This window comes from Drosophila innubila, chromosome X (genome assembly GCF_004354385.1).
Source record: "Drosophila innubila isolate TH190305 chromosome X, UK_Dinn_1.0, whole genome shotgun sequence".
NCBI classification, from domain to species: domain Eukaryota; kingdom Metazoa; phylum Arthropoda; class Insecta; order Diptera; family Drosophilidae; genus Drosophila; species Drosophila innubila.
The window spans coordinates 15,303,554-15,318,665 of record NC_047626.1 but is presented as its reverse complement, the minus strand read 5'-3'; positions in this window follow the sequence as shown (position 1 = coordinate 15,318,665).

The following is a 15,112-nucleotide window of genomic DNA, read 5'->3' as shown; positions in this document are numbered from 1 at the left end:
AATGAATAACGGCCATTTTTAGCTTGTCAGGCGTAAAATGTTTGAACAATTCCATATTTTCGCAGTCACCCGAGCTAAAAGCTAGCAGTGTTGAAAAACGACAATTTCTTGATCTGGCAACTCTGTGTTATCCGCTCTCCGAACAAACCAGCTAAAACGCTGGATGAATTTCTATCTAGCTAATTTAGCAACTGTTTTTTTTTATATGGATTTGACATTTAGCGCACAGCTTTTATCTTATCTCCATATCTAGCTTAATAGATTAATTTGAAATAAATGGTTGGTTTAGTCAATAAAGAAACTTGTATTTCCTTAAGCAACGAGTGCTGTCTGTAACTTTGTTCAATAGAAATCACTTGAGCGCCTTGAGATGATTAAATTGATTTAAAGCTGATATTCGCCTTCAAGTCTAATATGTCATCTGTCAATGTACGTGTAAAATGTCATCGAACTATTAATGCAAAGTGCTATTATGTTGACCAAGCTGTCGACTGGCTAATCGCCAATAAAACTGTGCCTACTGGCTACTTTGGTTTTGATAGATTGGCCTGTTCTGGGGCCAAAGGACGAGCTGAAAGCCACGGCGACAAATCGAATTTTCCAGGTTAGTGAGAAGTTGAGAGGAGCCAAAGAGAAGCTGAACTAGAAATGCAGCAATTAGTGACAAAGTGTGAAAAGGTGACAGGAAAATAGAGGGGAGGGATTGTGCCTGGCGTCTTGGCGAAAAATGTTCAACACTTTATTGCTGCATTTGTTCGTGGCTCTGGAGGCGCCACCTAGCGTCTGGCAGAATTTCGGTATCAAGTTTTGGACGTTAATGTGCAACAAACTTGGGACAAACTTTACAGCAGACCCAGATTAGAGTGAAGTCAAGTAGCAACAGGGAATATCGTCAATAGGGTAAGTAAATTGAATCAAATGCAATTAAGCAACGAAATGAGAAACAGAGGAACGAAGCAAAGAGATTAAAAGTGAGTGGGGGGGGGGGTGGTATGATTTGAGCCATGTAACAATCACACAACTGATGAGCAATTAAAAAATGCAAAATTAGCATGCTTAAAGCCAAATTCAAAGCCGAATCCGAGGCCGTCAAGTCCTTTTGGCCATTCGGTTGAGGACAGCGGAGATGCCAATTAATTAATATTTAATTTATAGCCTGCGCAATTGTGCCAACAATTTCATTAGGTTTCTTGTTGTTGTTGCTGTTTGCCTCTTACAACAGATCATTTTTTTTTTTTTGTTTTTCATTGGCATTTGCCAAGGTCTTGTTTGTTGCCATTTTTTGTAACATACTTTCAGCGGTATTTTCATATTTCTTTTCTCCTTACATTCTATCTTGTTTTTTTTTGTGTGTGTCGTGTGGCGTTTTTTCCGCGCTCGTCTAATTAACTTGAAATGAGTTTTTCTTCCCTTTCCCCCGCCACACTGTTTGTCGCTGTCTGTCTCTTGATCTTTACGCTTGAGAGTGTGTGTTTGTGTCCAACAAATGGTTTTATTTTTTGTTGTTGTTTTTGCTTTGGCAAAATGTCACTTAATAAATTTGACGACTGTTTTATGTTGTCGCTTTGGTCCTTAAAATGAAAAAAAAAATAAAAATAAAAAAAATACAAAACCAAATGAAAGTTGGGGCCAAAAAAAGGAAGAAAACGAAAACCAGAAAACCAGAGAGCAACACGCCCATTACAACACGTAGTGGCCATAAATATAAAAGCCAGCCACGCCCACAAAAGCTAATAAAATATGGTATGTGAGATTGCGTGGGAAACAGAGTGATGACTGAGTGGGGGAGGGAAGGGGGATCACCCCCCCATATGCAGAGGCTGACAGCTAACCTTGACCCGCAGCTGGTTAGGGTTAGACCCGAGCGTGTCTCTGTATCAGGATCAAGTGTGTGTCGCGGGTCTCCCTCTCTCTCTCTCTTGGTTGCTCTGGTTGTCCTGGTGATGTCTCTTGATTTGGCATATTAATTGCTCATCAGCCTGGAGCTTGATGCTCCTACTGTGGGTAGGTAGCTCAGTAGCTTAACTAGAATACTGAAAATAATTAAAAAGCAAAGACTTAATGCCGACGTCAACGCTGCCAGTTATGATCCTTAATGTCCCAATTATGCTTACTGTCTGAAATTCCAACTTGTTTTTAACATTTTAATTTCTCATCCATGTATAATATATATTACAATTTGCTCGTCTTTTATTGGGACACACGGCAAATGAAAAACATGATACAAATACACTCAGAAAATGTATTTTCTATATTTAAGCAAATCGTCATAAAATAAGAATGTTTTAGTTTTAAGTGTGCGTCACCTTTGGATTTAGAAAATGCTGTCTAAAATATAGTAAAATCGTTCTGGATTTACTAAAAATATTTCTATATTTAGGATGCGCCTCCTTTGGATTTGGAAAAACCTAAATAAATTTCGGATAAATTGCCCTACATCTATAAAAAATGTTCTAGTTTTTAGGGTGGTGTAATAAAAATTTCTTATTAAAAGTTTTGAAAATATATTGATATATTTAGGGTGCGTCGGATTTGGACCCTGAACATTTTTCGATTCACCGCATTCACAGAATTAGAAAAAACTGTGATAATTTCAGAAAACTTGCTTGCTATGAAAAATTAATAAACTATTTAGGACGCATCTCTTTAGAGTTTAGAAAATTTAAAAAAAATAAGCCCTTAATTTCAGAAAAATAAGATTTAAACTTATTTATTTATTTTTTTTTGATTTAACTGGTACAATTTTCTTGAGTTTCATTATGAGACAAAAAAAAAAAAAAAATTTTACCAGGCAAAAAAAAAAAAAAATTATATATAATATTTTTAAATTTTTTGAAAGAAATTTCGAGAATTAAGGGCCAGTCCCCTTTGACGCCTTTTTGAGGACGATTTGCTGACTGTAAGTGTGAAAATCGACTGTGCTAGAACGATTTTAGGGTAAGATTTTTATGAGTGTACAAGCTAAGTTGAAGTGAAAGTCATTTCCATTTTGGACAGAGTATGGGCATCAGTCGAGCGGCACATGTTACATACACTTGGTAGCTCTCCATTCCTGCTCCTGGTGCTCCTAGTGCTCCTGCTTCGACTTTTGACTTTAGCAAGTGGCTGCCGGGCATCCATGGCCCTGGACCGGGCTAACGCTCTGACGTTTTGGCTGTTGATGTTGCGACTTTTGGTCGGATTAAATGCGCAGCTACACCTGGTGACATATCTTCGGAAAACAAGTGTGCAGATGGGTGATGGCAATCAACGAACATCAAAATTCAACGTTCAACTTTCAAGCAAACAACAACAACAACAACAACCAGCAGTTGGGTTAAGAGGAATAAGACCAAAGGCAGCAGGACAAGGACATCGGTGGTAGCATCAGCATCAGTCAAAACTTTGCCATCAACTGAATTATGTCATTTGGTTGACAGAACGCGCACAGATGCAGATGCTTTGGCTTAGACCAGGCATTGAGAACGGGAGAAAGGGAGAAAGAGACTTGCCTGGTTGGATCTAGATTTGAAGGTAAAACGGCGCCACATGCACTGCAATACGACAATGGGGCAATTGGGCAGGCACAGTGAAAGAATCCCAATTGGAAAACGTTTCAATCAATCAGTCAATGTCCCACTGTGCCTGCATTCAGATTCATTGAATTGATGTATCGAATTCAAAAACATTCGGCATTGAGCTAATTCTTAAAAGCATGCAGCATTTAAAACTGCCTTTAATTAGTTAAAGCTGTGCCTGTAGTCCCACTGTGCCATTCCACGATCCAGCCAGCAAGCGGTTTCCCAGGCAGTCATTACATGCCGCACATTTTTTTTTTTTTTTTATATTCCATTTTCGAATTTTTTTTATTCGACTTTTCTTTGCCTTATTTTTTTGGGTCGCATTTTTCATGGCAGCGCCTTGAATATTTTTCTTCAATTTTATTAAAATTATGGAAATGAATGAAATACTTATCCGCTGCTGCTGCTGCTTCACCTACTCTTTACTCTGCTCCTTCTGCTCCTTCTGCTCCTGCCCCTTGCTCTTGGCGACATCCTTTAAGCGAACGAATTTATCGAAAATTGCAGCAGTCGCTACCCACGCCTCGGTGTCACGCCCCCCGCCCCTCGCCACCCGCCCCTACAGAGGGAGTTGCATGCGGCCCGTGGCAACTTTAGTAATCCGTTTCACTGATGCGAATTCAATCGATGTGCAGAATGTTACCTGCAGCATTCAATACCCCTCTCTCTCTCCCTCTCTCTCTCTCTCTCTCGCTCTCTTCACTTGCTGCTCCCTTCACATTCCCTTTCCCGCATTCCTCCACTCATTTGCATCGTCCAAGTTTCGTTTATGATTCAGTTTCAGCTTCAGCTTCAGCTACATTCGATTTTGTTTCAATATCGATTTCGACTTTTATTATTATTTGCCCATTTTTTTTTTTTTTTATTAATTTTCTCTGCTTTTTGTGCTTTTCTGCTAATTTTGCATTGTTCTTGAATTTAATTGTTTTTTTTTTTTTAATTGCATTTCATTAAATTTGGCGAGTATTTCATCGCCGTTGCATTTCGTTACGGTTTCCACTGCTTCTTCTTGTTCCCTTTTTTTGTTATATAACACCTTCCTGTATCCTCAACGCCCCTAAGCAGCAGTACTTGGATTGCTGAAAAACTTGTTCAAGTTTGTTGTTCATTAGCGAACAAACTTGACACCAAAGTCGTCACGGGGCCTGTCGTCCAGGTGGCGCCCTCTAGCTGAGTATTTAGCAGGCTGCCACTAATTGCATCGGAGAGGTTTCCGTTTTCATTTTAATAGGCGATGTCAGTACGGGACTGCAACCAATGCATTTGCTATTCCCCTATACCTACCTTTCTACCTATCTACCTTCCTACCTCCCCCACTCCCTCTCTTTACCCCTTCCATAGCATGACAATTTGATTTGTTGCAATATTTTTCGCATTTTGCACATCAATCACAACAGTTACCGTCCAGCTTCGCATCTAATTCGATTTAGTTGCATTTTCTCACTGCGAAATGAAATGGTTTTGATTTCAATTCGCTTTCGCCCCAATTTCGCCAAATCATACCAATACTTTGTGTTTCACATTTTATTGCAAAGAATAGGAAAGGAATGTTAAATTCTTCACTCATTACTAACATTTCTGGAATACTTACACAGAAGTGTTTCAGAAAGCTCTAAAGATTCTGATGATAATTATCTAAAAAAACCAAATGAACTGAATGTTGGTGTTTTTTAATTTCATGTTCCAAAGATTTAATTTTTTTAACATAATTTCAGAATCAAAAAAATCAATTTATTTACTTGGAATATAGTTATACATTACGCAAAAATTAAATAAATATAAATTATATGTTATGCCTTTGATAATATAAATTTTAAATGTTATCAAGTCAATATATATGTTGACTTTAAAAGTTCCAAATATTTAATTAGTTATACATTAGTTATACATTACGCAAAAATTAAATAAATATAAATTATATGTTATGCCTTTTTATTCTATATAAAAATTAATCAAATTTAATAATATATATTTTTAATTTTATTAAGTCAATATATATGTTGAGTTTTAAAAGTATTCTTTGTTTAGTTTTATGGAATGGTTTGCTAAACATTTCTAGAACATGTCTGATTATTATATTCATTCTTTGAATTTTGGCGAAATGAAGATGATAACAGATTGTGGAACATCATTCGCAGTCAGTGTGGGCATAGTTTTGACTGACAATTAGCGCCATGAAGTGCGTCTCTTTGTCGAGTGCAGATGACAGCTTAGAAAAATCACCGAGCGTACACAGAGTCACCATTTAGCAGTCACTCCATCTCCATCTCTCTTACGCTTCTCTCCCTCTCCCTCGCCCTCGCCCTCTCCCTCCAATTCTCTTTCGCTTTCGCTTTGTGTGTGGAAGGTTGAAGTGGTCGTGGGCTTTAGACAAATGTGACATATTTGCGTCCTATTGCCATCTCGCTTGCACGAGGCCAGGAATGACAGAGCTGACAGGCGTCCATCATTAGTCATCTTCAAGTGGGCGTTGAGTGGAATTATGCAAAAGTTGCTTCAAAGTGACCAAAATCACGCGCAAAACAACAATCACAGCCGGCATTCCACTTGAAAGTCAAAGTCAAAGCTGAAACTGTGAGTGTGAGTGTGACTCTTGCACACTTGGTTACTCCAAAAGTGGACAAAGCTGGACAGGATTCAACTGAACTGACCTGAACTAAAGTGGGGAGAGAGACTCTTCACTGGTGGCTGGCAAATTAATCTTATTTAATTTGAATTTTTATATAAATAATGGAGAGCTCAACCAAAAAGCCGCCAAAAACTTTTGTTCAATTTTTTTATTATTAAATGTCTGCGGACAGCCTGTGCGGGGAGGGAGCAGTGAGCAAGGAGGGAGGCAAGCAGGGCTGGGGTATGAGGGGTATTTGCGGCACGTGCGCGGCTACTTGTGAACACTTTCCAATTTGTTGAATCCTCGGCAGCAAAACAATTTGTGATCCCCAAAAAGTGCAAACAACGAGGCTAGCTGAGCACGGAGGGAATGAGAGTGAGAGAGAGAGGGTAGGGAGAGGGTAGGGAGAGGGTAGGGAGCAGCGAGGACAGGTGGCACCTGCTGGGAGCTGGACAAGGGCAACTAGCCTGCCCGTCCGTCTGTCCGTCCGTCCGTCTGTCCGTCCGTCCAAACGTGTGTCATTCTGCGGCAACGCGGCACGAAAATGATTTATGACAAAGCTTTGGCACCCCTGGTCGGGATCGGGTGAGTTCGCGTACATGGAGAGCTCTGGATGCCGTGGGTAAGGGAGACAGAGAGACAGCGAGGCAGAGCGTGACAGCATTAGGGGTGGCATGCAGCATGTGGAATGCTTGTAGCATGTAGCATGTACCATGTAGGGGCTGAGGATTTTGACCGTGTCGCATTTGTCGCATAAATGCAAAGTGTTTTAAAGTTGTTGTTGATTTTTGGGACAGAGGCAGCCCGAGATTGAGCGAGTGTGTGCTGAGATGAAATATGCATGAATCCTCGCCAGGAGACCGATGAATGGGATGGTTAGGAAGAGGGAACACAGTTCAGAAAGGTGACACCAACTTGACTTGAGGTTAAGATAGATGAGCATAATACATAAAGGTTACATTATGATAAATATACAACTAAAGTTCACTTATTTATATCACTAACATTTATGTAAATAAATGACATTGACTTTTACAGATTGTTCAACTTGATAAACTATCTACTTATATCTCTTGATCATAGATTTATTTTGAGAATAAATTATGAAATTAAACATGCATTATTAAGATGAGGAAAAGAAATTGAACAGAAAAGTGAGTTACGAATTCGGTTATTGAAATAACAGTTTCTGATCATGAACCTTTTTTTTTGTATACTAGTTTACGGCATTTTCGTAAAAATCCACGGTCTTTTATTTCATGAGGGAAAGTCAAAAAAGTCACGATTTCACACTTACTTTAAATATGGATTGATACAAATATTTATATTTTTAAAGCTCAGAAAAATCTCGGAAATTGAAAGAATATTTAAAAATGGTTTGATCCAAAAAGTATGCTACAGAAATTGTAACATGAGCAGTGACTAATGGAAGTGTCATAATATGTCTTAAAGCAGAAGCTTTAACTTAAGGACATGGCGAGCATTGGGAGAGTATGTGAGTAAAAGCATTTTTAATTTCATTTCGTTTCTTTTTGTGACTCTCGTTGCCGTCTGACAGGTGGCCGAAGATTCATTGTCCTGGCTGGCAGGACGATGGCTGAGCCGACTTTTTAATTGTATTAACACGCTAATGTAAATCGCATAATGCCGCAACGTTGCACAAGTGGAAAGAGGGTGGCAGGTGCTTAGAACGGTCTCTCGACCTCGACCTCGTCTCAATGTCTCGCTTATTACATATTTATGTTTATATTTTCTTCAGCCGCGCTTTTAAGAGCGCTGAATAAATTTTAATTGTCTTCGGATGTCGCAATGTTTTCAATGTTGTTATTGTTGTTTCTCTTTACGCCCCCGGGTGGGACATTAAAAAATATTGCAGTATAAGCCTTGGCAACCTCCAAAAAAAAAAAAACAGAAAAAAACAAATAATAATGGAAGAAAAAAAAGAAGCGTATGGCGGACATTATGCTCGTACTTACACTTATATACGGTGTTCTTTGGTCCTTGGCCTTTGACCGGGCAATAGTAAAAGCGAAATTAGCCGAACGCAGGAGGACAACAAATTTTCTACCTGTTGGCCATAAAATAAATTCCATTATATTGTGACAAAAAAAAAGAAAAAAAAAAAATATTAACAGCAACAACGACGAAAAGTTGAGGGAAAGGAAAAACAGAAAACACAGAATGGAAGAACAGAAAACGCGCTCGTAAAAATAATAATAATAAAAGTCAAGCCAAATGACGCAGCTGAAGAAGAGCGAACGAAGCTGAAGACAAAGGCAGATGGCAAACAAAACCAAGAATATGCCACAATTTGGACATTCTAAATTTCTGTAACGCGAGTGAAAACTGACAAACTTAACAGTTGAAATGTGATTAACTTGAGCTTTTTACTTACATATTTGTTTATTATTTATATTAAATAAAACTTCAGTCTTACAAAAAGTTTGAATAGCAATACTTTATCGCATTAAATTACAAAATTGTTAAATAATTATTAGGATGGGAAATCGTTAAGTTATACAACTGTATTTGAACTTTTCGCAGCTGGCATTTAATTGCAATTCTAGGTCAGTCCTGTAAATATTAAAAGCGAAATTGATAACGAGAACATCTTGACGTGATTTCGAACTGGAAAACCATCTAAATGGTGCCAGCAAATCAGGCAACAACTATAAAAGACGCACAGGCCAGACAAACAACAAAGGACATTTAAACAAGGGGCCAAAGGAGCAGCAGGTGGAGCTGCCAACTAAAACAAAACACATCCAGCGTCAAATATCCAGCTACCTCCAATCTCATTCCCTTTCCCTACCCCGTGAACATCATCCCCCCTTTGGAAAGAGCAGGCAAGCGCGGAAATTTTTGAACAGACAATGCCAGATGAAAAATTGTGAGGCCTAAGGGACGATAACAGCAAGAGCAACAACAGCCTTACGAATGATGGCGACCTTTGTTTAAATATTAACAAAATCTCATCCGGAGCAGGCACACACACACACACACACAAGCACACACACATACGCACAGCGTAAAGGCAAACAAAGAAAACTTTTGGCAAGGTAAAGTTTTCGCTTTTTATTTTTTGTGTGATTTTAATTTTATCTGCGTCTTGGGCGAAACAAATATCGTCTCGCTCACAGACACGGCAACAGCCTGCATGTGTGTGAGAGTATGTGTGTGTGAGAGTCTGTGTGTGTGATTTCCACACACTGGACAATCATAAAGCGGCGCTTTCACTCTTCGTCGCCTAATCCTAACTTAGCAGCGGATTTGTTGGACAAGCGATGCGTGCGATTAAAGCAGCTCAATGTTAGAGTACTTAAACCGCTTCCTCATCGCATCCTCTTCCCGCGAGTTGTCAACGAATCGCTCTGCCATGTGGGGTGGTCAATCCCTGCCGCTTAAGCTCAAGTACTCTTACTCTGAGTAGGAAACGTGGCACAGTCTTCTGTGTCAGTCTGTGGGTGCAAGAAAGATGGAGTCAAAGAAACGCTGAGGGAAAGAGGAAGCACTGCAATCCGCTTACATGGCAAACAGTTTGTTTGAAAGGTGGCAAAAATACAACATGCAACAACAAGACACGTTGTGGCATCCTCAGAATGTGCAACAAATCATGTACATTCTTGTGCATCAAACGTAGGATTTACAAGCAGAAAATGTAGGAAATTTCTTAGCTCAAAATAAGACTAACTTTTAAAAGAATCTTTTTCCAGAAGTTCCCTCCAATACAACTATAACTAATTTAAAAGTGTTTCCGAAAATTCTGAATTGTTGAACATAAACTGAATTCAAATAATACTGAAAGAATATTTCAAGTTTCAAGTATTGCAAAACCTTCAAGTTCGACCTAACAGTGGATATTATTAAAATATAAAAAAAAAGCATCAGTTTGGTATAAAAAACTTGGCTGATTTTCTAGATATTCCAAACAGAGTTTGTGAATTTGGTGTATAGAATTTGGTTCTAGTAGATACATTAAATGACTGCTGTTAGTCCTGATCAATCATATGTTTAAACAATAGATAAGTCGCCACATACATAAATATTAATTACCTACATAATTGCTGAATATTGTATAATAGGGTATTTAATAGTCTAGCATATGATTGAACTATTTTGCAATTGCCATTCAATAACTTTGCCCTTAGTGCAGAAACTCAGCTTTGAAATTAACAAATTGACTCACTTAAGTGCTTCATGGATTAGAAACTTCATAATGAAGTCGATGATGAGACAAAAATAATGAAGCTAACGATGATGATGATGATGATGATGATGGCGTGTTTTAGAACTGAACGAACAAGATGAGAAACATTCTCGTGTTTCCACAAAATTTAAGCATCACAAATGCTTTAACATTCTGTGTTTGGCCAAAAGTCAGGTGTTGGCCATACACACACACACACACACACATACGAACAGAAAGAGAGAGAGAGAGAGAGAGAGAAAGAGGGGCGTGTGTGCGTGTGCGTGTGTGTGTGTGTGATTGGGGGCAGTTTTTGCCAGTGGAGGAGTACTTAGCATTTGTATTTAATTTTCATTTTGCATTTGAACTTTTTGCTCTTACCAACCGCTGGGCAAACATGGGCCAAAAGCTTTGGGGCGTATTAAGGCACGTAGCAACCGCATGTATGTCTCTGTGTGAGGGCGGGAGGCGTGGCCGCGCTCTGGTAACTGGGATGCTGAAGGCAGCAGCACAATTGTTGCCATGTAACAGTTTATGTGTCATAAAAACTAGTTCCCATTGAATTTGCACAGCATGAATGCGACAGGTGGAGCCAACTGTGAGCTGTGAGGAGAAAGTTGGATTGAGATCAAATTGGGGATCGGGCTGGGGTGCGAGAGAAGAAGAGTAATCATCTGGGTTGGATGCTGGCTAAACCCAACGACAGTTGAACAAATTACATACGAGTCGCCATCTCTGTCTTTCGGCATCTTTCTCTCCGTCTCACCTATGCGAGAAAGTTATGCCAGACATGTCCTGGCATGCAAAACATTTGAAAATGTTAATTAAATTTTTCGTGCATTCGGTAACAAATTGGCCGCAGCAGAGAACACGTGCCAGACAGTACCACGACTAGCAGGACATTCAGGACGACCTCCAGTGTCAAAATTAGTATGAAATGTACTTTCCACTTTATTCTGAGCTACTCTTTCTTAAGTTTCTTGCCAAATAATTAATAAATTAGTTAGCAAATTCCAATTCCAAGACTTATTATTTACACAATCTTAACTTTAATCATTTGCCATCAACATAAATTGTTTAATTTTGATATGGTAATTGTAATTATAAATATTTATTTAAATTCTTTGACAGTAACGACGCATTTGGCACACTGAATAGAACAAAATCAAAATAGTAAAATTATTATAGAAAATTACTATTTATTTGTAAGGCTTCAGTTGCAATGCAAATTAATCAGCTATTTATTAATTTGGGTATTCTTTAATCTACTTTCTTTAATCTATTAGCTGTCATATCTCCTGGCACATCTATAGAAATTTTTCTGTTTTTAATATATAGTAATTTAATTATCAAATCTTGTTATGCAACGTTCTCCATATTAAAATCACAATAAAATGTAAACAAACACCAAGAGTGGCCAAGTAATGGAATAATATGTACATACAATACCTTATTATTCCTTATTCAGTAGCTGAAATTTGTATTTTTTTTATTTTACAATTTTCGCATACTCTATTAGAGTAAATAATCTCGGCAATCTACATAATCGTACATATATATGTGTATTTTATTTGCAACATGGTTTATTTAATGAGCAGATTAGCTTGGAGCATGCGATTAATTTATTGGCATAATTTACCACAGGAATTTATTGCAATTGTTTCGCTTTTCCCTCCCTCTTTGACCTTACCGAAGTGTTATTAAAATTAACAACTGTTATTATTATTATTGCCATCGATTCTTGTTGCAATAGTTATTGTTGTTATTCCATTTAATGTGATGCATTATTTGCATTGCCCGTATTCCAATTGTGGCTACAACTTGAAATGTGCATAAATTATATACTATACAATTTACGCCAAAGGTTCAATGAAGTCAAGAAGCGAAAACTTCTCCGACAAACTCTCAGCCCTCTCAAATACAGTCTTAGACGCTTTTGTCTTATAAGAGCCAATGGGCAAGACTTCAACTTCAAAGGTTTCCCATTTGCAGTTTCCCTCTGTTGTAATTTCCCAAAATCTGAGCTCAAATTAACTGAAAGCAAAGCTTTTGGCTGGCCACTGTTCGATTGTTATTTAACCTCAATTGCAGATATAAATTCTTGATATTTGAATAAGCTCAATCTGTATAGCATTTAAGTATATCCACACAACATCTCGAATGTATTTATGTAAGAGATAACATTGAGAATGGAGAACAATATGTGTACCTTTACTATGCGTATACGTAATATTCTAGTACTCTATACTTTTATCATTTATGATACTTTTTCAAAAGTTTCTAGCCCAATATCGGATTTTTGAAATAAGTTTTTAGTTATTCACAAGTTCTTTGCCAGAAAAGAGCAAATGGGGGACAATGATAAATAAAATTAATTTAATAAAATAATTATTATAATACAAAAAGTCCACGAAGCATAACAATCGTATAGCACTTATGTAGTTGTCTAAATTAAAAGTTTGATCATATTTTATTGAAATGAGTTAAATGATTTGAGTAAATTATTTGATTTAAATGTACATTAAATTTTTTACAATTTTTTTTTTATTTTTTGCTGATATGAATAACTTTTTTTTTGGCTCGATTCTCGCTGAATCAAAAGTAATACTCGAAAACTGCAATGATGTCGCAGTTTTGAACTCAACTGTATAGCATTTTTTGTGTCTTTGTGAGACGTGGCATAAATAATTGCTGTGCCCCCAAAAACGATAGCAAGATGATAAAATATAAGGATGAAATCTTTCTTCATTTCCATTTAATGTGTCTTTTAGCTCTTGTTTTGCCTGCTGCGATTTTCTGGTATTTTACACTAAAAGTTAATTATTTTTATGATCGGAAGTTTCGTTGACTTCAATTAGACCAAGTGGCCCTCGCACCAACTGGCTCTGACTCTGAGTGAAAGCCTTATATTCACAGCAGTCCTTAGTTCTTGGTGCTTAGTCCTTAGTCCTTAGGTTTGCGATGCCAGGTGAACTCGCTTCGCTTTGGGTTTGGGCCATTATGGGCAACCTTCATATTTGTTTTTCCTGCCACTTTGTTGTTGCTGCTGCTGTTGTTGTTGTTGTTGTTGGTTTTGCTGTTGGTCAAAGGCTTTTTATTAGTTTTTCGTTTATTCGCCAGCTGCTTTAACTTTTCCGGTGTGTGGCAGGCACTTTGCCACTTCTGCGCCCCGTCTTGCTCAGCTTGTGTAATTTCTTTATATTTGTGGCTTTTATTACAGTCAACCCAAGATTTCCTCCTCTCTCTCTCTGTCTCTGTCTCTTTCTCTTGCTCCTTTTCGCTACCATATTGCTTGCTTAGTTGTTGTTGGTTTTACTAATTTTTATTTATGTTCTTAAATGTTCCCTGTCGTGCCAACGGGCCACGCATTTTTATTAATTTTATTTCAGTGTGATTATTGTGATTAGTTTGTTGGTCACCGCCCAGAAGACGCCTCTTTTTCTCTCTCCTCCTCCTCCTCCTCCTCCAACTGCCTCGACATCGACTTCTTCTGCCTGAACACCTTATTTTTCCCTTTGTAACTGTAACTGTTTCTGCTTTCCGCTTTTCTGCCTTTCTCTCATTTTCTCTCAACCTCTCTCTCTCTCTCTCTCTCTCTGTTTTATTTATTTGTGCGACGACTTCACCAAAGTCATTTTCATAAATTTCGGCAGAAGTTTTTTTTTTTTTTTTGATGGTTTTTCTGTTTTGTTCTAAGGAAATTGGCATCCATAAAACAGACGACGCTTAATTAAGAGAAATTTGTTGAAAGCAGTCAATGTTCTAGCTACTGTTTAAGTCGAAGTTCGAATACTCTTTCTAATTACATTAAGCTGTTTTCCCTGAAGATATTTTATTTAAATAAACTTATAATAAGCGTGAACTCGAATTAATCTGTTTACTTTTATCTCTGTCCTTCTCTTTCTGTTACCTTTATCTATTTCTTTGCTCCTCCTTTTGCATATCCATATCCTTTTTCTGATTCTTTCCAGTTCACACTTTTGTGAGAATGCTCGATTTAATAATTTTTCTTAATCTAAATTCGTTATTATCGCAAACTCAATCACACTCGTTTTCCTTTTTTTCCCCTCTTCCATAGTCACACTCCCCTTTCAGCATTACTTTTGGTGTGCAGTTCATTTTGTTATTCCTTTATGTCATCGCTTTCGTAATTCTCACACTGGCAGCTGTATTGCTCGGTTTTATTTCATATCTAGCACCTGTTGCGCTCAGAAAAAGGTTGAAAATGGCGTTGAGAAATGGCTGAATAAATAAATAATAACAAAACCCTTAGTTTCAACTGGGACTTGAACCGACGTATTGTCTAAGCCCGATTTGTTAATTTTAACAAATTGTCTACTCGTCTGTTGGGCAGAAAGGTATAAGCCATATGTGTGGCATGTATATGTTGGCATATTAACTGGTCAATCAGTCAGTTACTTAGTCGGTCAATCCGTTGCACTCATTTGCTAAGTCATTGGCTTAACGATTGCATGATGGGAAGAAAGTCTGGAGCATTTATTAATTTTTTAAGACTAAATAGTTTTTTAGGGACTACCCTTAATATTTAAAGGCAAGCAGATTCAGTGTTGTTCTATGAGTTTAAATAAAAACGGGAATTTATTTGCAACTTGCAGTGTGAATTTTGCTTGGATTAGAATTGAATTAGATAATAAATAAGATTTGTTTTTAAATATTATTAGTATTTGTGTTTTATTGTGCAATTATTCAATGTGTTGTTCATGTGTATTTTTAGCTCAAAACTAAAAAATGCGC